At 33.7% G+C, this 22,350-nt stretch overlaps 1 protein-coding gene across 5 annotated transcripts in view; it reads left to right on the top strand.

Moving 5' to 3' along the window:
• Window positions 1–22,350, top strand: part of LOC145735317 (uncharacterized) — a 77,006-nt gene that overhangs the window by 18,505 nt on the left and 36,151 nt on the right. The window lies entirely within an intron of this gene.

Below are 22,350 nucleotides of genomic sequence, written 5' to 3'. Positions count from 1 at the left end.
TTTTTCTGATCTGTCTTGAATTTTTCATTTAGAAACATTATTCGTATTCAATAGGTTTAAAGGTGTTTTAAACTGTTTTGAAGATATTTTCTGCTGCACCAAGTCACTTTTTTTGTTAATTTTAAGATCGTTTTGACTAAGCTAGATTTCAAAAATTACTGGGTGGACCCTACTTTACTTTGCCTCTCTTAATTATTGTAACTTATTCAAGAAAGTCTTCCTTAGTTAATCTCTGTTAACTTTGTTCATTAAAATCACTGTACAAAATTTGTTACAAGAGATAATAATTTAACAGCTTGAACTAGTCTAATTTTACATGCTTTTCAACTATTTCCTTACAACAAACAAACACTGTAAATATACTGCCAGATGAAGAGATATTAAATAACGTTGAATCGGTCAGTGGCACGCCAAGTTTTAATTACAGGCATCCCATGTTAATGTCAAGAATTGCGGTTTTATTGTGTTTTATAAGTTAATTACATTTTATGCAGGTTTGGCTTTCACCTATAATTAAGTTAAGAGCTGTACTATATTTATTATTTGCAACAAAGTAGCATTGAAACAAGCTTATCCTGGTATTTAAAAACAAAGTGACATAGAAAATTTTGAGTGCATTGTGTTTCTCTGATTTACCCATGATTTTGCCACATTTTTCACATATTCGTTACACGTCATCTGAAGTAAGAATTATCAATGCAAAACTGCTTCGCTAACAAATTACCTATTCACGCAATGTTCGAGACTAGTCAACTATCTTCCCCTACTGATTTTTCGTAAATGAGATACGTGCCCAGTTTGACAATAGTCTAGTAATCCTAAAAAAACCGTATTCCGAAATTTAATTAGTAATTCCTCTCCTATGCCTATTGCAATAGCGGTTTTTTTGTAGCGTGAAACAATTACCCTGGTTGTGTAAAAATTACACTTGCAAATAACCTGGTTGTTTTATTATTATTAATTATCGGGGCAGCTTTCGTTTTTTTTTTATTTTCCCAGATAATTGTGTTTAGTGATTCGGTATTCCTAACTTGGTTGCGTAAGGCCCTTCGTAACCGAGCTGAAAATGGTATTATGTGTATGGTTCTAATTTGTTTATCTAATGCGGTTATTTGTTTCATGTTTTTGATTGGACTCTGTTTTGAAATTAGGTATGTAGAAAGGAGACTTAAGATGTCCAGGAATGCAACAGAAGGCGAACGAACATTCTTTAATAATCGGTTATTGATCGTGTTCGGTTGCACTTACAAGGCGATGGCGTGCCTAGATAAAACCTCATTTGCCTCGGTTTATTACTCCTTGTTTACTAATATGGAACTAAGTAATAATTTAAGAAAGGGGTATCGTTTTCTCATGACGCCCAGTTAATTTTGATTGATAAATGGGCAACGAATTACATGTGTACTGTTGTTAATTATCGTGGCCTTAGTTCTGTCCCGAAACGTCGATTAAACGACTTCTGGGTTTGGCTTGTAATTTATTTTTTTTATCGATTTAGAAATGACTGCCTTACCTTTAAATGCAAAAGTTTGTTATAATTTAATTTACTTACAGCAAAATAGTTATTAAGCACTGTTTTATACTGAAACAACGTTGCAAGCCTTCTTGGAGAATTTAATAAAAATGCTCCCCAAAACTGTAATGAAGAGAATCTCATCTCATTGAACGACAAGTTGATTCACCTGTGTTCTCTTGAACTGAATTGAAAAAGGAATGAAGCTGTAATCAGAATATTGACAAACAGCAAATGGTTAGTTAAAAATGCTTTAAACCTAAGCTGATGTCCTGTTTTTCCTTAAACCCTGTAAGTTTTCTCCACTGAATGTACTTCAGACACATATTTTGTATCATAACAACATATCACTAACATTAACTCATTCAGGAAGCTCGTATGTCTCGTTTTGCTGGATAAATGTCGACAAACGTCACGAAAACGACTCATATATCTTGAGTTATAACCTAACCCACCTACTCGAACATCTTGTTTGGCCTTGTACTTTTGTATCACAGCCAGTTTAAAATTGGCGAACTTAAATTCCTATGTCGGCGCCTTATTCTCCCCCAACAAGTGCCATATATACTAACTGTAATAAGTATCTGTCCGCAACATAACCGTGCTTTTTGTCACTTTTCTTTATATTAAGTCTTGCAGAGCGAAAATTACGACCTTCCTACAGTGTAACGTAACACGTTGTTCAGAAAGGGGAGAAAGGAACACTTTCCTCCCTCGTATAAGGTTGCTGGAACCTTATATATACACACCTCAAACGAGAAGCTCTTGCGTTTTATTTTTAATACCGCCACATATCGGGCTAATGGGGCGGTATTATGTTCTATGTGATAAAAGGGAGTAAATTATCGCCTCGATATATAAGTTGGTAACGAGTTGTTTAGTTTATGTTATGATTCTCCAGGGCCGATACTAGTTATACGTGTGTCAATATGGCCAACAACTTGCAACGAAATCGAGCTAAAACGGCTTCACATTTTTAATCGAATAGCCGATTCAATGTCCCTCGAGAGTAATTCCGTTTTAAGGGTATTTCCCATCAGTTTCATTTTACAGTCCCTGAGAGTGCTCGCCAAAGGAAATTATACATTTAGGAAATTTACAGGGGGAACAACTTTTGCCTCACAAACTCGGAAAGTGGGAGATCAGTTTAAGAATTTATTGGTAGGGTGGAAATGCAGAGACAACGGCTTTTCTTCTTTGCAATGAAAAATTCATAAGGGACTCAATAGTTTTGATTCGATCGGTTCATAAATTACCCCGATTTAATGCAGGTAGAAAGTATAATTTGTAACAGTTCATTAAATAAATTACGGTCACCGGTTAATATTTCACATGGGTAGAACCGCTTGTCCCTTTCTCACATATATTTGAGTGATTTTGGTCATTATGTTAAAACCATTACAATGAATGCTTCCAATATGAGTTATTTTATGCTCCAAAAAAACAATATAATAACACAAAAGCTGATTTATATTAGTGTGGAAATTTGCAAGCATGCATTTAAAAAAAAAATGTCACTGAACAGTAATAGAATGAGGTAATTATTCAAATAATGTTTTAATAAATCTGTAATATGAGAAAATTCTTCACCAATTTGCGCAGTGCATGTAAATGGAAGAATACTGATTATAGTCTGTTCAGTGACTTCTGACATACTTTTATAGGCCTCTGGCAAATTTCAACATGACCTGAAAGGCCTCTGACAATTTAAAACCAATCTTGAAAGGTTTGAGACACTTGTAGAGGCATCTAGCACTTTTTAGAAACTGTCAGTAGCACTTAGAGGCCTCTGATAATTTAAAACAAGTCTGTGATTGAATAAGACCCTTGTAGATGCCTCTGAAACTTTTTAGGAAGTTCTCAATAGCATTTAGTGGTCTATCAAACTTTCAATATGGTCCTAGGGGCCTCTGACAATTTAAAATAAGTCTGGGAAAGTTTAAAACAGTTCTAGAAGCCTCTGGAACTTTTTAGAAGGTTCTCAATAGCATTTAGAGGTCTATGGAACTTTGAGAATGGTCATAGAGGCCTTTGGCAATTTAAAACAGTTCTGGGACAGTTTAAGACGGCTCTGAAAATTTTCAGAAAGTTTTCAATTGCATTTAGAGGTCTTTGGCATATTAAAAATGGTTATAGAGGCCTCTGACAATTTAAAACAATTCTGGAAAGGTTTAAAACACTTGTAGAAGTCTCTGGCACTTTTTAGAAAATTCTCAATAGCATTTAGTGGTCTATGGAACTTTCAAGATAGTCCTAGGGGCCTCTGACAATTTAAAATAAGTCTGGAAAGGTTTAGAACACTTTTAGGAAGTTCTCTATAGCATTTAGAGGTCTATAGAACTTTCAAAATGGTCATAGAGCACTCTGGCAATTTAAAACAGTACAGGAAAAGTGTAAGACAGTTGTAGAGGGCTCTAAAACTTTCCAGAAAGTTGTCAGTAGATTTTAGAAGTCTTTTTCACATTCAAAACTGTCCTGGAGACCATTGACAATTTAAAATAAATCTGGGAAAGTTTAAGACAGTTGTAGAGGACTCTGGCACTTTTCAGAATGTTCTCAGGAGCATTTAGAGTTCTCTGGTACTTTAAAAATGGCCCAAAAAGATAATGAAAAAGTCAAATTGAAAGTGTCAGTAATGCACATAGATACAAAGCAAATCGTTATCAATTCATTTTTCTTTCAGGTACTTACTAGCTAATTTTGTTTGGTTTTTGAGCTATACTTTTGCCTCACATTGTTCGAAAATGCCTATTCATTTTACTTATGGACAACGTGAAAAACAAAAATAAAGATGACAAATTGACATGTTCTAGCATCTTTTGTATCCTTTGCTTGTGACAAGAGAAATTTATTTGCCACAAGTGAAAAATATGTTGTCAGATACACTAGAAGAGAATAAACTTTTTATTTTAGGCACATAATCACCCTGTAAATATTTTATAAAGACCTTTCGAAGGGTAAAAAAAGGTTTTGTGTCGAATGTTTACAAGATCAATGTAAATGGTCAAGGCAAAAGCAGGTCAGCTTTAAAAAGTAAACAGAACCAAAATGATTGATTAGTCCCATTAAGGATATGAAGACTGTATGCTCATATAACTGGTTGTGTTTTGTAATTCATCTCTGAACTGAATTTTGCTTCCTAGAGTTAATTACAAATATGGCAAAATTATGTCATCTAGGACAAATTTAATTTTTAATAGGCTAAACACAACACAAATTCTGCTGGTAAAAGCAAACACCAATATTTAATAATAACCTTAAATTAAAAAGTCCTACATGGTATGAAAAAAAAATGAAATTAGGTTTTGTTATCTTTACTACTGTGATCTGCGGAAAACAAGGTTTTACAGCAGAAAAGTGATGATAAGCTCAACCCTTAAAAGGAAATTTCCAGTGCGGAAATAAACATTTTGTCAGAAGTGTTAAATAAAACAACCCTCGTAAGTCCGCTTTACATTACTCTGTCGATATTATCACACAGGCTGTTGTATTTTGTAATAGTTTGTTCAATAAAACTGCCAATGGGACAGTAAAACACAAAATGTCGGTAGTAAATTCGCCACTTTTAAACATTTTTATTGGCTCTGGAAAGCTTTTATTTCCGACGTTCAATAATAGAGCCGTTAGGATCATTGTTCCCATATGTGCTCTAAAGTCCCGCGACTCGTTTTGTCCATTCCGGGCCACCTTGTCAACCATTTTTTTCTTGTTTTGACGCAGAACGGACTACAAAAACTAATTAAATTCGCATTTGGAAAAAATGAGCCAAATTTAATCCTGAGCAAGAATTAGGACGTTGCCAGTTACACGAGTTACGGAAATGTGGACACGTCCCGCGTCATTCCGCTCTAATTTGAGATGTTTTTCGTGTAACATATTAACTTGACCGTTTGTCATTGTTGCGAATCCCAGCCACATAACGAGGGTTTAGTCGTTTTGAGCTGGGCTGTGGGTAAAAACGGTTTGATTTTCACATACTAACGATACAAAATTCAACAGTTTTTGACTATGGTTAAGCACAGCAACTAGAAACGTGCCAGACAGATCGTTTATAACACATTTCAATGCCATATGGGAGATTTTTGTTATGCCAGTTTTTTTAACGGACAAAACTGCAATAGCAGCAAATTTTTACTTACAAACTGGGTCGTTGTCAGTATGTCATTTTAGTTGCAGCGCATTTACGTAAATGCAGTTGAGGTTTTATAGGCTGCCTGCAATGAAAAAATATAGCTGCAAGGGTTGTAAAAACTACCAAATTATAATCATTGTCAAGGTTTTGCAGTAAATTGTTAAATGATTATAATGACGTCCATTTGCAGTGTGTTTTACACATTTAAGTTCACTGTCATTTTGTTCGTTTACGACGCGTACCTAATTAGCAAAAGATGTAATAAAGATATTGTTGCTTCAAGTACCATTTAAAAGTGAAATATGTTTATGGGTGTTTAAATTGCGTTTAGTACGTATGGTTATGGTTCTGCACAATTATCTCTATTCAGAGAATTAACATATTATTTTACCGGCTGTGTTAGGTGATTTGTGTTTGATTAGTGTAAGTAGCGAAAGTAGATAAGCTTGAGTAATGAGGAATTGGTAGGATTTTGTGTTTTTATGCAGATTGATAAAACCAACATCAGAAAATGACAAGTCTTTACGGTCAAATGTTTAATGTTCAGGTCAAATTGAAATTGCTTTTATCTAGTCACTTTCCAAGAACATAAAATCACGTCTCAATACACAATGCGAGCAAAAACTAACTTTATTTCGTACTGGGGGATTTTCTACTGTTTTTTTATCTGGAAATGCATGACATAAACGTATGTCGCCCCCATTAGTCAGATAAGGTTGGCGAGACATTGATAATCGTCAACACATACTGAATGAAGCATAACTTATGCAGATACAATCATAAGCGCCAAGTTCATTACGAGTAATTGATTCGTACTGCCCTAGTTTACCACGGACTCACCTAATACCAGATATAACTCTTCATTCCGTAATTAGTTCTAGGTCAGCATACCTAGGTGAGGCTGCTCTACTTTGCACGCAGATATCAATTTGTAATTGTAATGACTACTTTGACAGTTTTTCACGTAGTATAGGCGTATAGGCGGGTTATCTTCTATTGTTGCCCCAGCTCTGCTACGCCTTGTACCTGTTTCCTTTATATACTAAGGTCAACCTTTTAACTTGATAAATAAATAAACAATCTCTCCTAGGGGCCTTGCAGCAACCATTTCGATACGGTCTAGTAATGCAAAATTGCCAATAAAAAATCCTTTTTTTACTACCAGTATTGTTTCTAAATATTAAAGGCATTTGGTTTATTTTAAATAATGGGAATTTATCTCGGTAATGATTATTGGAGCAAGACTTGCCGGTAGAAGGAGAGTCCAAAACTACACAGGTGCGTAAAATGTATCGCCCCAAGTTTACGGTTTTGGGGCCCTTACAGCCATTAGTTATTGGTCTAATCATTATTAATGAGGTAATTAGCCAAATTAAACTCTGGTATATATTACAATTTAAACAGTAGCCCTAATGGTGACCGAATGAAATATGAATGTACAGAAAAACCTTGTGTTAGAGCTTGTTGTAAGTAAAAAAAGTGGTATTTCTCTTAATTAGGAAAAAAACACAATTATAACACACACCCAGTAATGTACTCCTTTTCCAATCTTTAATGAGTAATATGCAAAAGTAAGGTTTGGGTACAATTGCATTGTAAGTAATTTAGCTTATCTAAATGTAAAATTTATGTTTTTGCTTGACGGTCAGAATAATATTTAACAAAATTTACCTTTCACTCAATTTAATGCTTTTGATTTCATACAATGATACACAGTTAAATACTATACAGTGTCTAGAACCTAGATTATATCAAGCAAGATGATTTAAAGCATTTTCTCGATCTTCTTGATAAACTGAATCTAATATAGTATAATTATTAGTTATTACTCTTATTATTGCTGACCCTTTTTGATCTTTTTCGTTCTAACCAGTGTTGCCAAGTCAAAATATTTAATGGCGGTAGAATAATCAGTGAAAAAACAGTAGATCAAAACAAATTCATTCATTTTACATTATTATACAAGGGGTCTTTAATCATTCTTGCTCTAAAAACCGTACTTTAAAAATACAGATTTTATATTTATAATTGTTTTTTAAGTTTTGCCATTAGTGACAAATATCACGTGGTTTTAAAGGATAATTTAGCTAGGCAGTCACGTGACCAATGTCAAAAATCATAAATCTCAAAAACACGTTTTATATCAAATACTGCAAGAAAACGTTTTTAAATCCTGATTTTTGCAACTTTTGAGCATGGTTTGACAATTTTGACGTTAGTGCCTGTTGTCACGTGATTTCAGAAGACTATTTAGCTAGACTATGAAGTGACAATTGTCAAAATAACTGTTAAATCTCAGAAAATCGTCTTGTTTCGAAAACTGTGTTAAAATGTAATTCTTGCAAATTCTAGTAAAATTTTGACAATTGTGACATTAGTGACAGACATCACGTGGTGTTAGAGAATAATTTGGAGAAAGAAAATGACTATTATAAGCCCATTTTTAGAACCCTTATTAAATTTCCTATTCAATAAATTGAAAAACTGAGTTTAGAGCTTTTGAATTTGAAAAAATCTAACATTATCCCGCATTCCGCGACCCCTACAAAACTACTTAAATTGCAAGTAATAACTAATTTTTAAATCAAACCACTTTTAAACCTGGACAAACACGTACGTTCAGTTGTCCTACGTCGGTTATCGATCAGCTGATAATGACAATTTGCTAAAGTCCCTAATTAGTAAGTTGAAATTCAATGTGTACAAAAATATCCTTTTTTGATTTACAGAAAGTAATATTCCACCAATTCCACTGAATGATCAAATCTAGACAAGAATATTATGATAGTGCCACAAAAAATTAAATTATCTTTGTTTGACTGAAAAACTTGGAGTCACCTGAAAACCTAATTAAAACAGCAATCAATGACTGCAGATAGCAAGATATTTGGTCAAAAATTGGATTCTACTAAAAATCCTTGAAAATAAAATTTAGAGAGATGTCTGCTTTAAAATTGATTTTTTTGTGAAGAAAATGAAGAATTCTTGAAATACATATTAATGAATTTATTACATAATTCAAGATCCTCCAATTCCATCATTCCACATTTGCTTAGGAGTTTTAACAAATCGAGTCGTTTGTACTCCAGAAGTTAAAATAGATATTGAAACTTCCTTAAGTCCTTCAGTTATAGAAACGATTTTTTCAACCCTAAAATTCGATATAGACATCCAAACTCAATTATTCACATCTGCACAAACTGCATTTCCAAACAATGTAGTCGATTGTATCTGATAACGCAAAATCTATTACTTTCTCTTAGGAAGTGCAGATCCTTGCTTTACTTATAATGGTTATTCAATTACCTGGTAGAGATTAAACTAAAACTGAACAAAAGGGATACAAGTGTTAGATTATAATGCTTATATAGTATAATTTTGTGCTTATCACTGAAAAGCATGTCTTTGTTTCGATTTCTTGTAAATCCAAATATGTGTGAATTCTCGAATGGTCAGTATTCGCTTTGCTGAAGCTATCCAGTCAAAAGGAAAGCAGTAAACAACTCCTTTTACTTTAAATTGGTTATTATTTTGATCAAATCACCTGGAAATATTTTTTTTATTTAGAACTTGACGTTTTTGTGTCAATATTGATCAAAAACATTTAATAAATGTTCCTTAAATTTGATGTTTCTCCAATATTTGCCTAAAGCTGTTCAACCAAACTGTAGCAGAAGGGATATAAGCCATGAATGTTGTTAAAACTTTACCTCTCATAATTAACAATTTATGTCACTCATTACGTGTTGCACTAATTACAGGCATTGTAATGTTAAACAATAAAACATGACATTTTAAAAGATAATCTACTAAAACCGGAACAAACTAAAATGGGTGACGACAAATTCTTAATTAAAGTGGCGAATAATAAACGTAAATGAATAAATAATGGCCTGACAAAATTTCGCAAGAAAGCCAAGGCAAAGCGTTTGTCTTAATATGTTATTACATTAAGCACGTCATTTTTTAATATTCGTTAATTAAATGTTGTGTGTACAGGCTGTTCTAACGCATTATAAGAAAGGCAGCATTGCACACGCACACCTACAATGAAAATTATTAAATTATTGACCTTTTGTTTCTTGATAGTTCGTCATAATTCATTATGAGTATGCGGACTGGTAATAGCAGGGGCGTGCTTGGAATAGTCACAGTTGGTTTGTTTTTATCCAAAAATCCCTCCACAAGTCATTGATCGCACTCAAACAGGTTTATAAAAAGGGTGAACGACCAAATGGTTGTAAAAAAAATGGTATTCAAGGCAATTTGTTAGGCTAATGCCCCATCGACTGTGGTTTAACAATTCGTACCTCGATATAAGAGAAAGTAAAAGTTAATTTCTTCCTCGGTTCCTTTTAGAGAAACCTGTTCTGCGGCATCTCACCATATAAATTGCATGCGTGCCATCGATACTACAACATTTTTTACCACTATCGTCATCATCAGCCACTTTTTGAATAATTTAACTGGCAACGACTGAAACCGTGCCCTAACATGCTCGATTCTATGCTTCATCGAGTTCAATAACGTCCACTTTGCACGGAGGATCGTGAGAAGAAAACCGATACCAGAAAAAGAGCAGATTTACATTTTTTGAGTTATGCAATCTGGTGGTTGATGCAAAAATTCGTGCCGTGTTTCGTTATGGAAGAACAAATTGTTGCTTTACATAGTTTTTCTCAATAATGGGTTGGTAACGCGAGAATTGTTATGGGATTGTTTTACTTTTGATGCCGAAAGGTTGAGAAATTTGATGTTTCGATGTACAAGACGGTGTAGGCTTTTTAAACTTAATTAATAAAATAATTGAATTACATATTCAGTTTTTTTAAAAATCTATTTTTTTAGGCTGGTTGAGCTAGTTCTGGGCACTACAGCTTGCTTTTTGGTTTGTTAGAGAATACTGAATTTAGCATTTTCTAGACTCATTTAGGCTGTGCTAAACTCGCCTGGTTTTAGATTTTTAGGCAATCTGAGGTTAATTTTCTCAGGTTGACAGTGTTTTTTATTATCTAAAACAAAAGTCTACTTCAACTAATTTTATTACTGTGTTTCACACCTATGACAACCAAAAACAAAGTCGAGGATTGCCTAAACAATTTCCAGGGATTCACCCTTCCAAATTAAAGCACAAACAAACTTAATTTGGGAAGAAAAAAATATGATTACGAACATTCGTGCGATTCGGACACAAAATTATTTGCTTCGGTGACCGGACCGGGTCGTATTAGCGAACGCAAATTCCATTTGTTGCCAACAAATAGCGCAATTTGCTTGAATTAATGTGTGCATGATTTCGGCCTTTCAATTTTATAAGAGTCTAACCGGGTTTGCAATGTTTAGCAAACACATCAAAGGTTTCCACGTTTCGTGTCGATCAATTCAATTCTGTTTTGGTTTGAACTGAAACTGGGAAGGTAATTTTTTTAAGACATGTCGCACCAAGCTCGAGGGACGTAGGAAAGGAAAATAAAGCTGCCGAACTGCGAGAAACCGGACAACTAAGCCGGAAAAGCTTAAGAACTTGGAAAACAGAAAAAGTAGGCCGAAATCCTGGAAACAGCAGCGGCTGGAAAAGCGATAAAGAAAATAAACTGGCGGGCTGAGATAACCAAGTACAACAACGGCTGTGTTTGGATTAGCCAAAGTGAGTTATATAGATCCAATATACACTCCCGGTTTGGGGTAAAGAAAATAGAGCCTTTTCACTGGTAAAACGATAGAATCTTTCTTAATTATCCTTCGGACAGATCGTTTTTCCAATTTGTTGTTTCAACTGGACTAGAGAACATCACACCTCTGTTGACCTAGAGTCTGAATGTAATAACTCAGCAATTGTCCTAATGAATATAGGATCTTGTCACCAGTCAAACACCATTTAAGACCTTTTGATAGTTGCTTGATTTATGCAATAGATCATTATTGAATGGGGCTAAATTGCGTGCGGTGCGTGTAGGCCACCTAAACGGCTCTACGTCAAGAAATGTGCAAATAATGGTGGTGAAATTAAATTTTTGATTGAAATAAATTGCCTCAGTTATTTGTTTTAATTGGCTGCAAGCCACATGGAAAATTCTATGCCTTTATTTGGCACGTGCATTAATTTGAAAGTAGCTCAACTTGGTTAGACCGTCTTTTTATGTAATTTGCGTAATGACACGTTCTGTTAAAATACCTGAAAATAATTTTCGACCAATCATTAAAGCCTAACTATTATTTAAGTTTCTATTTAATGCACACGAGAATGTATTTGTTGTAACACTAAACTCGTTTACGAGATAATTGAGTTATTACGTTCAAAGACCCTAACCCAACTTAAAAATCGTCGTGAAAACAGTGAAAATTGACTTAAGAAGCTTAACAAATGTCGTTGTAGCCAGTTTTCTTAGTTTCCAGACAAATTGAAAAACTTTAGTCTTGAAAATTGACTTAAATCTTCACAATTGACTTGGACACTAAAAAGTGACGCTAAATCAATAAAATGTAGGTAACATCAGAAGTTAAAAATTTGCATTTGAAAAGTAAGTTTTCATAATTTTAAGTCAAATTTTAATATATTAGTCTTGAAATTTGTTTTAAATACAGGATATTGACATTAGCTTTATGAAAAGTGACTTGAAAACTATCTTTTCAAGTTTTTTACTTTCTTTTTCATTTTCTTAAAACTCTGGACTATTTTTAGTGCTTCCAAACTGCTTTCAGCTTGGAAAAACGAGTTTCAAGACTATCTTCACCAAGTTTTTGATATAGCAGACTCAACAACAATTTTTACCTTTTCCATAGGCTTAAAAATATTATTTCAAGCTTTGTCACTATTAAATTGACTTCTAGACACCTCAATGTTAAAAATTCGACATTTCTTAAAAATCTAGACTGTTTTAGTGCTTTAAGGCTGTTTTCAACCTAAAAATTCAAGTTTCAAGACTATCTTTACAACATTTTTCACTTATTAGGACTAAAAGCTAGTTTCTTCCCTATTAAATTGACTTCTAAACTCATCGATGCGAAAAATTGAAGCAATTCTAAGAAACTCGGACTGTTTTCAGTGCTTTTAGACTGAAAAATCGAGTTTAAGACTATTTGTAATCGTAAAAGTCAAGTTTCAGTAATGAAAGTAAACAATTTGGGCACTAAATGCTAGGATATTAGTTTTGAAATATAATTTTTTAGAAACGAATTAGTCCAAAAATTTAATTTGGACTGTTTTTATTGTTTAATTGAATTCTAGATTTGTTTCACTCCAGAAAATTGAGTAGTTCACCGACTAATGTCTTGAAAATAGACTTTTGGACTTTAGTCTTAGTAAAGTCACTTCTAGTTTTAAAAGTCGACTTTTAGACTATTTTTAGTAGTAAAAAGTGAGTTTTACGTCCAACAATTTTTGTCTTTGATTTCCGTACTGTTTTAGTGCTAAAAAAACGTATTTTAAAATTATTTTTAGTTGTAAATAACAATTTTTGTGTAGAGTTGAGAAGAATAGAGTTGAGTACAGATGTCACCAGATGTTGCACAATAACTACTAAAATTAGCTGTTTTTATTTTTTTCGATTTTATTGCAGGACACCCAAAAATTGTTGCAATTCATTATTTGTGCTAACCGTACAGAGTGTTTAAAAGTTTAGTTTGAATTGTCAAAATTTTTCTTGAGAAGGTAAAAAAACTCTTCAAATTTGTACAGGGTGTTCAATTACAAAAAGTAGTGTTTTCCTGTGTGAAATGCTTTTGCTGCAACTAAAAGTACAAGCTTCCACTTGCTTGGGACACATTATGTTTGAAAAGCGGAAACATGACTCGTGTGAAATAACAGTAATATACAGAGAAGACCTGTAAAAATACAGTTCTCCAAATTGAACAAGGAATTAAAAAACGTAAATTTTTAATAATATTGAGTGAACGTAAATATACAGTGATAAAATCATAAAATTGCCACAATTTCAATAATATGAAAAATAAAAAAGAATCAATTGACGTTAAGACACAAAACAAAACGGAATACGGAAGGAACTGGCTTAAATGAAAACAGAGGGGCGATTTCGCCCCGAAACTTCCAGTCTATCGATTCTCAATATAAATCAAATTAAATGAAACAAGGTTTCTCGGTTTACGTCCATCACACGCCCGAAGATTTAATTGCGTTCCCTTTTAAACACTTTTCTCCACGTCACTGATGGCTGACGGCGACGGGGTAGAAACAATCAAAGCTAACGTCCTTACTGGAGGAAATCGTTCGCGGCGTTTTGAAACGAGAAGAATTAACAACGGACCAGAGGGCCTGCAGAATTTATTTGTTTCAGTTTGTCAAGCCAATCAGGTCGATCATGACTTGCAGTGATTTATAGCGTCACAGACAATGGGAAGATTGGAGGAAAAACGCGTGAATCAAGCTCGTAAATCGACGGCCGCTCTTTTGTCTTGTGCATCTAGTCAGATGTTGTGAAAATGAATCGTGTTTTCCCTTTCACTCGATCCAATTGCATCAATGTTTCCCATGCTTATGATAGTAATTTCGCTTGAATCCTATGCCAGATACTGTTCCGTTTAATATCTCAATGATCTATTAAGACACTCAAATGTTAAAATGTAAAACAGAACGAAACAGAATAAATGCTAGAACCAGAGAGATAAAAGAAGAATACTGGGAAAGATTTACCAAAGAGATGGAGGGAGATATGTACGGAAGCCAGAGAAATATATGAGGAATGCTAAGAAGGAACAAATTAGAAAAGGATACTATGCAGACCAATAAAATCAATGCGGTAGAATGGAAGGTATATTTCGAAAACCTATATAAAGAAAATGAGGGAATTGAACAAATACTAATAGATGAAGACCAAGAAGAAGACAATGAGATTGAAACATCTGAAACATCTTAAAAATTGAAAAAGCTTACCTTTGCGTTGTCTGCTACGCAGATGATGCGGTGCTCATTGCGAATTCTGATGAGGACCTTCACTCCTTTAATCAATCAGCAAAACAATTAAATATGGTCATTAACACAGACAAAACCAAATGTCTCGCATCATCAAAAGAACCAACAAGATGAAAACTGGAGATTGACCAGGAAATTGTAGAACAAGTAAATCAGTTCAAATACTTAGGAGCTGTGATAACAAGTTATGGAAATCTACACGATGATGTCAGAAGGGTCTCGAATATCAGGATGTCTAACAGACATTGTGTGGAAAACAAATATCTCAACATAAGCAGTAAAATAAGAGTATATAAATTGACATTCAGACCAGTCACCAGAGCAAGATACAGGAGATAGGAAGGTGGGTAAGACAGAGAAGAAAATACTGGAAGAAACACGTAAACAGAATGGAAGACAAAAATCGCAAAAACAAACAATCCTGTCGGAAAACAAACCCAAGGCAGACCTCCAAAAAGAGTGCTGGGCATCAACGTCCGAAAGGGCATAATAGGACAAAACAGGCATTAGCCTACCTATATGGACACCCATATTGGAAAGAAAGAATAAGAAGAAGAAATGTTAAAGTATTGTTTTGGTTCAGTCATCTGTAAAATTCACGGTCAAGATCGGTTAAAAGGTGTAAAACGGGCTGCTGATCTCACAATAACGGCAGCATCAATTCAAGGTCCACCACTTCACGACGGTAAACAGTAATGTTCCTTTGCCATTTAGAATTCTCCTAATTAATGAAGATTGTTGTTCTGGTGCCATGTCATCGACTTGGGTGCAGCTCGAAATGGAGGAAATGCGTTTTATCCTTATTGCTTTCATTTACATGGAAACCAGTTGCATTTCCGCGCTGCAATTTCGTTCTGCTACACCCACTGCCAAGGCACGTAATTGACTTGTACTTAGGTGATATTCAAAGAACTGACACGTGACGTGCAGAAATCACGCGTGACTAGAAACCTTGCCGTTGAATAGTTATTATAGAAATATTTCTCATGTAGGGCTTTCAACGATTCATATTACCATGGAAAAGGTGTGACAGTTTAATAAACCGTGCGACACGTGACTTGTGCGGAGGATGCTGCACGTGCACTTTTAGTTTATCAGGCAAGTATACGGGAGAAAATAAATCGTTAAACTTCGAATCTGGATTTATTGCGCGCATTAACCCGATTAAAACCCTCCCGAATCGGGAACATTAAAATCTTAATGTAAAACGCTTGGCTCTCCGCGGTCTATATCGGACGAGTCCGCATTACGCCACATCCAGATTAAGTTTTAAATTATAAATGAAGTCGCCCCTAACCCCGAATTTATATAGAGCACACGGATAATCCGAGATTAATAATAACATCCTCCGAACTAATTATTATGGATTAGCGCAGCCGCTTGTTTCCTACTATATTACTAGGGACCTCTTTGTAGTTCTAGGGAAGTTCGAGTTATATTCAGATTTTAAATTTATGAAATTCAAGTTTAGAATGCTTTTATTATGTATGATCATTTGTGAATTTTAAGGCACTATACGTATTACTTTTGAAAAAAGGAACTTTTAAATATTTCTCTGTGATAATCCAACTCACAGCCAGAATAACAACATAATTTTAAATAGTTAGTTGTGTCTATTTAAGACTGCCTTAAAGCTATCATGATCTTTGCTAATTCTGATTTAAAGATGCTTTTAGCTTGAGAAACATTGTTTTTTGTTTCGCTATGTTTTTCCATTTGGAGACCGACTCTTGCTTACTTATTTTCACAACAGAAACTTAGATTTAATAAAACTAGAACTAAATAAACAATTATGGCACTCTGTTAGCACTTTTCTGTTTTGCTTCAACATTTACCGCAACAACAAAACTAAAATTTTCTTCAGTATATTGCATTTCAAACATTCCAGTCGATAACACCAGTTTTTCATTATGCAGAATGCAAAACAGATGTTTTAACTGAAAATATGTTTCATTAAATTTTATCAATTTGGTTATTTTCGTTTCACTTAATTGTGTGTGAGCATCAAAGTGATTACTTTCAAAATATGTTTTATTAATAAGTGGTTTTATTACCATTTTTAAAACTGGAACAAAACCGAACAAGCTACAATTAAAAACAGTACAACTAGATCCAAAAAACAGATTTTTGACATTTTTCTTATTAGTGGAACACTAAAGAAACTTAGATTTGGGAAACTGACACAAAACCACTTTTACACTTATTTCCGCAAGTAATACAAATTAAATGATAGTCTGGCCAGGCAATAATTTTAGTTTTGTGGAACATTAATATTCAACATGCAGTTGACCATGAATATGATGCCATTATTCAATAGTTATTGTATTACTAATGTAGCTACCTCTTTAGGTATTTACTGCTTTTTCGCTAAAGTTGTTCGAGACCAAAGGGTACATAAATAGTAAAGTAATATATGCAAATTTTACAGCCTCGTAAATAGCAATATTGCAGAGTTAATTCTTCTAAATAAGGACTTTAAATATTGAAAAACAGGGAACCACAACAAGCATTAATGTTGCTAATATCAAAACTAAATGTTTAGTGACTTAACAACCTTAACAAGCAGTTGCTAAGTAGTTTTGTCACTGTGAAATATTTCTGAAAAAGTATTTTGATAACTACCTATTCAGTTACTATAAATAATTTATAATAATACACTACTAAGCTTGTATTATACCGGGTATTTACATTTCTTTAAATTTATGGCATAATATGCAAATGTCTAGTAAAACACAAAGGTAAAAATACATGGTCAATTTCAATAAACGCCCATTTTGCTTTCCTGCTTCTACACTCCTATTAAAGAAAGAGACACTTATCATGGAACTTGGCAAACACATCGAAAAAATATGCAAAACAACCACGTTTGTATTCAGTTTTTATAGTCGCATTGCAGACCGGACCAAACAACGAGTCAACGTCGTTTTCATGAAAGATTCATGAAATCATAAAGGTGTTATTCTCCCGGAGGGAGTGGTCAGTAAAATCCTGGTATTAAATTTTCACGTCTTCAGGATTTCAATTTTCAGCAGTAAAACTGCGGAAGTTGACCCGCTTTCTGCACCTCACAAATGACTTCTTTGGTGCAAGGGTTGTTTATGCATTTATGACTTAAGAAGCACGTCTGCTTGTATGGAATCTCAAATAAACTTGGCTTTGATACATTCAACTTTGCTTGAGTAAATAACGTTGGCGTAATTAAATTACTTAACTGTTGTTTGCGTTTACACACTGTTATTTAGTGAGTCATGTTTACACACATTTCTTCGACAAACCATCTTTGCATACTTAACAGATTGCAGCCTAGTAACACTTAGCAGACGAAGACAAATGCTCAACGATAACATTGACATAGAATGTACTACGAGAACCTTAAAGTAAGGTCAACTGCTCTTAATTTTTTAAATGCAATAGCTCATATAAGTGAAATTACGTGTCTGTTGTATTACTTCGTAATTAACGTAGACTAGGTTGGGCAAGTCTGTCAAAGGATTTTTATAAGTTCAATGGCAGTTCCTAGTGTTAATTGAAAATATTAATAAGTGGCAATCTAATGCACCATTTAGGAATAATAGTTAAAGTTAAGTTGTAAATTCTTATCAAGATGTAGTAACCTAATGAAAGACGTTTAGTGGATCAAGGTAAAGTAGCAAGTGAATTTGCATCACTGTAGAGAGTAATAAATTATGTAGTTATGTTAATTTTTTGTTAAGTAATGAAACTAGAACTACTTGAGCTAAATGGAGCACATACATGAAAAAGTAATTTAAATTTTAATATCACTGCAATTACCAAACTGATTAAAAGTATAAAAATTCTAAAAAAAGTAACGTTTCTAAAACTACAATAATATTTCAGAGCGATCACGGTAAGGAATTTTGTAATGCAGGAAACATAAAACTTCCTCTAACTTTCCACTGTTCTAAAATGCAATATTTAGTGAAATTTCTTATTTTATAAAGTAAAAAAAAAAACTGTTTTTAAAGAGTATGTAATACAGCTCGTTTAAAACTCCCTGTCAGAAAATAATGAAAAGATAAAGCAACAGTCAACAAAGTTTGTTAACGGGATCAAGCCAAACTTTAAATTAGCTTCCAAAATAACACATCGCATTTAACTTTGCCATATCCCGTAATTAAATAGAAAGTTTTATTGGATTTCGCGAATCTTTCAACTAGTTGAACTTTGCAGATTATGAACGTCGTAAGTGAACAATTGATCGTAAAGCCTTAGAAGGCTCTCGAGGGAGAGAAACGCTGATTCGATCAGACTTTGAAGAGTAAAACTCAGCAAAACAAAGCGAATCCAAAAATTGCGTTAGCCCCCTCGAAATATGGTGGTAACGCGTTGGAAAGCTTCTCGAGACCTGTAAAGCGGTTACAAGAAAATCCTTCTGCCGTCAAAAATCCCACGCACGCTTTTTGTTGTTTTCGACAAACATTCAGAAAGTATTTTTGTTGTTTGATTACTTTTCCATCGGCTGCGGGATCAGTGATTTAACTTTCTCCCGTCATTTTGTAAAGCGTCAAAAAGTTTTAGATTCGAAGCTCCGGCACGTAGTTTTAAAGCAAATATCATTCTCTCCAACAACTTTTTTTACTCAAACTCAATTTTGTTCAGAACTGCATTCTTGAACAATTTAGTTAAATTGTACGAAATGGAAAACTTAATTTAAGACAACAGCCATAACCTTTAAATTGCAACCTCGAAACTAATGCAGTAGGGAAACCAAATGGAGCTTTCCTTAAATTTTAGAAAGCATACAGCGAGGGCGACTGTTTCTAATGGGTTCCAGTTCGAAAGTTCAGTCCGCATTACTTAAACATTAAAGTTTATAAATCATGTAAATTGTTTTAATTCGTTCCACGTGCAACTGACACTTAAAATTTAGGGAAACACTCGCCTTTGTTTTTGAACTACTACAGGAATAGTTTTTAGATTTTTTATGCAAGTTATAAAAGATTTGGATGCACAATAAAGGATTTCTGGATAACAGAGAGAGCAGTAAATAACAGTTTAACTGTTTATAAGAAAATTATGATTTTTCTTTGAAGAACACCTATTACAATTGATTACCTCACTCATTCAAGTTTATTTTATTCACAACATTAAATTGTATGTTTTATTTAACGTTATTAAAAATATTACAAGTTGCTTCGTGTTTGAAAGGTGATAGAGTAGACAGAAGTCAATAATCACATTTTTAACATATCTCTAAGTTGAAATAGTCTACCAAAAAAAAAGTCCTAATTATAGCAGAATGCTTACTTAACATGTATTCATATTGATTTTGCCCGGCTATTTACCAGTAAGATAAAGTAAAATTCAGTGTGACAGAAAAATTCAAATTTCAAATTTTTCGTAATTTTCAGTTGAAATTGTGATTTGAAATTCGAGCACCTTGTATCTCGGTTATTTTTGGGAGTTTTAGGGTTGTTGAACCACTCAAATTAACCGCCTTGAAAGCTCTTTCCAGTAGTGTAAAGCAAAAAATTATATCTTAAAAATTGCATACAGGGTGGCCAAAAAATCTCAATCACTACTTTGTGACGGACTGTGAAACTTCCAGAGATGAGTTTCTCTAAAGATATTTTTGCTCTCGTTCAAATTTTTCGTAATTTTCACCGTTTCTGAGTTATTTAGGAAATACTGGTTTGATGCAACAAATTTACAAATCAGTTGAAATTGTTGGTTATTTTTGGGAGTTCAGTGAGGTTACACCACTGAAATTAACCGCCTTGAACTCCTTTATCCAGTGGTGTAGAGCAAAAAATTCTATCTGAAAAATTGCGTACAGGGTGACTAAAAATACTCAATCACAATAATTTCCATGCACACGCTGTATACTGGAAGCAAAAACGGTCCTGCAAACTTACGGTGTTGGTTTAACAAGTTGATTAGGAACATTTTTGGTCTCTTGCAATTTTTTTGTAACTTTCACCATTTTCGAGTTATTTAGGAAAAACTGGTTTGGTGTAACAAATATTAAAATTAGTTGAAATTGTGGTTTGAAATTTGAACACACTGTAACTCAGTTATTTATGGGATTTCAGGGTGGGTCAAACACTTAAAAGAACCGTTTTAAGCTCCTCTTTCCAGTGATGTAGAGTAAAAAATTCTATCTTAAAAATTGCGTACAGGGTGACCAAAAATAGTCAATCACTATACTTTCCATGTGCACCCTGTATACTGGTAGTAAAAAAGGTCCTGCAAACTTACGGTGTTGGTTTAACAAGTATTTTAGGGACATTTTTGGTCTCTTGCAATTTTTCTCTAACTTTCAGCGTTTTATTTAGGAAAAATTAGTTTGGTGAGACAAATATTTAAATTAGTTGAAATTGTGGTTTTGAACACGGACAGTCAGGGACAAAATTGCTTGTAAAGCCCACTTGGAGAAAGAAAATGATTGTTTTAAGTACATTTTTGGAATCCTTATTAAATTTCTTTTTCAATAACCTGAAAAACACTACAAAATTTGGTACAGTCAGTGGAGAAAAGCGGTGTCAAAATTTGAACTGCCAGAAACAGAGTTTGCAAGAACAGTCAGTGACAAAATTGCCTGTAAAACCCACTTGGAGTAAGAAAATGATTGTTTTAAGTTCATTTTTGGAATCCTCATTAAATTTCCTATCCGATAACCTAAAAAAACACCACAAGATTTGGTACAGTTAGAGAGAAAAGCGGTGTCAAAATTTGAACTGTCAGAAACAGAGTTTGCAAGAACAGTCAGTGACAAAATTGCCTGTAAAACCCACTTGGAGTAAGAAAATGACTGTTTTGAGTACATTTCTGGAATTCTTATTAAATTTCTTTTTCAATAACCTGAAAAACACTACAAAATTTGGTACAGTCAGTGAGCGGTGTCAAAATTTGAACTCCCAGAAACAGAGTTTGCAAGAACAGTCAGTGACAAAATTGCCTGTAAAACCCACTTGGAGTAAGAAAATGATTGTTTTAAGTTCATTTTTGGAATCCTTATTAAAATTCTTTTTCAATAACCTGAAAAACTCCACAAAATTTGGTACAGTCAGTGGAGAAAAGCGGTGTCAAAATTTGAACTCCCAGAAACAGAGTTTGCAAGAACAGTCAGTGACAAAATTGCCTGTAAAACCCACTTGGAGTAAGAAAATGATTGTTTTAAGTACATTTTTGGAATCCTCATTAAATTTCCTATCCGATAACCTAAAAAAAACACCACAAAATTTAGTACAGTCAGTGGAGAAAAGCGGTGTCAAAATTTGAACTGTCAGAAACAGAGTTTGCAAGAACAGTCAGTGACAAAATTGCCTGTAAAACCCACTTGGAGTAAGAAAATGACTGTTTTGAGTACATTTCTGGAATTCTTATTAAATTTCTTTTTCAATAACCTGAAAAACACTACAAAATTTGGTACAGTCAGTGAGCGGTGTCAAAATTTGAACTCCCAGAAACAGAGTTTGCAAGAACAGTCAGTGACAAAATTGCCTGTAAAACCCACTTGGAGTAAGAAAATGATTGTTTTAAGTTCATTTTTGGAATCCTTATTAAAATTCTTTTTCAATAACCTGAAAAACTCCACAAAATTTGGTACAGTCAGTGGAGAAAAGCGGTGTCAAAATTTGAACTCCCAGAAACAGAGTTTGCAAGAACAGTCAGTGACAAAATTGCCTGTAAAACCCACTTGGAGTAAGAAAATGATTGTTTTAAGTACATTTTTGGAATCCTCATTAAATTTCCTATCCGATAACCTAAAAAAAACACCACAAAATTTAGTACAGTCAGTGGAGAAAAGCGGTG

This window comes from Ips typographus, linkage group LG11 (assembly GCF_016097725.1).
Source record: "Ips typographus isolate SLU linkage group LG11, UJ_Ityp_2.0, whole genome shotgun sequence".
Taxonomy (NCBI): Eukaryota; Metazoa; Arthropoda; class Insecta; order Coleoptera; family Curculionidae; genus Ips; species Ips typographus.
Note: the sequence above shows the minus strand (reverse complement) of the source record. Positions and strands in the feature narration are given on the sequence as shown.